Here is a 3,716-nt window from a genome sequence, read left to right as displayed (position 1 = left end):
TGTGCCGAGCGTTTCTAACGCTAATGTCATTGATTTGTAATACAGGCTTTTATGACTTTGATACCTCGGTATCTTAAAAGTGGCATCTAATGTTTTTTTTCTTTCAGACAAACAAGGTCTGTTTACTATCATACTTATGCTCAAAGTTTTGGGTTATCCTCTTCTTATATATATATATATATATATATATATATATATATATATATATATATATATATATATATATATATATATATATATATATATATATATATATATATATATATATATATATATATATATATATATTGTGGTTAACCTGTCTATTTATTGCCTGTCAATAATCTGGTTCTTGAGAACCTTGCGTCTCCTTCACCTGTGTCAATTTATTGGTATAATTGAGCATTCATTCTATGTACCTTATCTGGGATAATTCTAATAGAATTGTTCCTTTATGCAAGCTATGTTGCATTGGTTTTCCTCCTATACGGATATAAAACCTTTGTCTAATACAAGTATTGTGCGGAAAACTGGTCGATATTTCATATTGACGCAGTGGTCTTTTACAAACTATGCTTTACTTAATATAGGGCGAGACCACTATATTAGCTTGCCTGGTATTCATACATAGATATATGTACTCTTCGAGACTTTTCCAGAGTCTAGTAGGACTCTTCCCTGTAGGGGGCAGGAAGCTCTAACATAGTATAGTTAGTTGAAAAGATGTATAACGGTAACATCTTAGGTCTCTAGGTCTAGTCGACCGGGAAAATATTACCTCCGGGGAGTACGGCACGTTCTGAGAATCCACAGATACAGTAATGCTCTGGTACACTTCCATCAGGACGACATGGCTTGAGCCCAAAAAACGGATTTTGAGCGAAGCGAAAAATCTATTTTTGGGTGAGATGGCCATGTCGTCCTGATGGACCCGCCCTTGCCTTTCTAAGAAAGGGCTGTAGGACCCCTCCCTACATACAGTATCTGTAGCACCTCGTGTACGCTACAAGGAATACAGATGGCGCCAGGATTGGCGCCAGGCACGCATACGAATCGGGGGATAGGGAAGCCTTGGGAGCGGCTCCCCTTTTTCTTTCCCGAATTCGTATCTCGTCAATCTCCCTCCTACGAGACGAAATCTCTGTTCAGGTCGTAGATTGCCATGTGACGTGTCTAGAATACGTCCTCTGATATGTCGCGATATCCCTTTCACGAGGGATACTCGCTCCAGGAGTTAGAATTCTGGTACCTTAAGGTAAATTCTCTGGGAATATCGCCGTAGTTGTAATATACCCTAGGAAGCTACCCTATAGGAACTTCCATCAGGACGACATGGCCATCTCACCCAAAAATAGATTTTTCGCTTCGCTCAAAATCCGTTGATTAGTAGTTCCATGACGTATCAGATAAGATTTATCAAATCACAGTGATTGTAAAATTGACACTAGTATTCAGAATTCTATAAAGGCTTCTTGAAATCCTTTTAACGAAACACATAAAAGAGTCATTATAGCTTCAAATATCTAAATAAATACATGAAATTAGTTTAAGCAGACCGCAGTTCAGAAATTACCAAATTTTGAAAAATAATGGAATAAAAGACAAGTATAATTATCAGTAGTAGCTATAAGAATTACGGAAGAATGGAATGGAACACAATAAGGCCCAGTAACGGGAGAATCAAAGCCTAAAATAGGGTTTACCTTGCAGTTTACCCTGTTTTTATCATCTTAGACGTTAGATCAGCATATGCAAAAACCATCATTTGATACTTCGTTTCAAGAAATGCTTTTACCAGTTAGGTTCGTTTATCAAAGTTCCGGTCTTCTTTCTCACTAGATCATAGGTCTGCGAAGAGTGGGCTGGAGGGGTGTTTCTGTATCTAAAATAAATAATTAACCCTAAATTTGTATATGGAAGTGAAATTTTACCAATTTTCAGTCTATCTGACTTTCGGCCCATATGTAAAATTAATTCCGTCCACAAATGTTTCAGAAACATCCCAGAACCATTCCTTTTGGAATTACATTTTGCGTGAGTTCCAAATTACTCCTTTCTCTCGCTTCGCCTCCTTATGCATATTCATTCATCTTTCTGATTCTCTCATTTTTCAGCTTGAATGGCCCTTTGCCGCGAGGGCAACTCTTGGAAATTTCTGCAAGATATCATGGTTCAATTGACACCCTTCTCTCTCTCTCTCTCTCTCTCTCTCTCTCTCTCTCTCTCTCTCTCTCTCTCTCTCTCTCTCTCTCTCTCTCTCTCTCTCTCTACGTTCTTTATCGGATTATCCCATGATAAGACTCAGGATAAAGTTTCCTGAAAGGTGATTTTGAAATTATCCTTTATATCGTGTGGCTATTTTTATCACGGCTCCTTTTCACTTAGTATTATTTCCTTCTTTTCACCCTGATTTGTAACAGACGTATTAATTACCAAATTAAGCAGTGGCTCGGTAATAAAAGACAAATGAAAAGGAGGTTAATGAAGCAATAAGTCTTCAGTGTTAGTTATATCCATCCGACATCTAATATGATGTCTTCTCGGAACTGTCACTGAGGATGATGAACTTGATCCAGTGAAGAGATGAATATGATGCTTTACGAGCAACATGGTGGGATTTTGATAGGAATTGGGACGCACATTTTTCATTCTTTATTACAAAAGTGACAGACTGCGAAATAAATACTCAAACGACGCTCTCAAGAGTTGTGCCACTAAACGTGGTCCTGATTTTGTAAATAAAAAAAAATGCGTATTTCATTATGGAAGAAATGAAAACATGATGATTTATACAATACATATAAATTATTGGTGAACTATATTTATAAGCATATTTTTGCATTTATAACAGATATATGTTAAATTATTGTAGTATGTACAGTAAGTATGAAGGGATGGATGCAAGTACAGTATATACAAGTGATGCAGATTATGAAATCAGGCCAGGTATGAAATAGTTCATGCCTCATTGCTAAACAGCATTCCTAATTTTAGACAAATATATATATATATATATATATATATATATATATATATATATATATATATATATATATATATATATATATATATATATATATATATATATATATATGTATGTATATATATATATATATATATATATATATATATATATATATATATATATATATATATATATATATATATATATATAATCATTATTATTCTTATTTTTATTATTATTATCATCATTATCATTATTATTATTATTATTATTATTATTATTATTATTATTATTATTATTATTATTATTATTATTAGCTAAGCTACAGCCCTACTTGTAAAAGCATGATGCTTAACGTCGAAGGACTCCCCCAGGGAAAAATGGCCCAGTGAGGAATGGAAATAAGGAAATGAATAAGCTACATGCCAAGTAATGAACAAATTATATAAAGTATTTAAAGATCAGTAACAACGTTAAAATAGATATGTCATATATGAACTATACAAATTAGTTCAGCAAATGTTTAACTGGACCCCACAAGGCACCAGAAGAGTTAGAAGACCCAGACCTACATGGCTGAGGACTATGAAGCGTGAAGTAGGCGATGATGAATTATTGAATTAAGAGCTCAAGATAGAAACGACTGATGAAATCTAACCGAGACCCTTAGCGTCAATAGGTGTAGGATAAGATGAGGATATAAACTATGAAAAGAGTCTTATGTCAACCAGTTCATCATAAAAACATACTCTGCAAGTTTGAACTTCTACTT

This window comes from Palaemon carinicauda, chromosome 8 (assembly GCF_036898095.1).
Source record: "Palaemon carinicauda isolate YSFRI2023 chromosome 8, ASM3689809v2, whole genome shotgun sequence".
In the NCBI taxonomy this organism is placed as follows: Eukaryota; Metazoa; Arthropoda; class Malacostraca; order Decapoda; family Palaemonidae; genus Palaemon; species Palaemon carinicauda.
Note: the sequence above shows the minus strand (reverse complement) of the source record.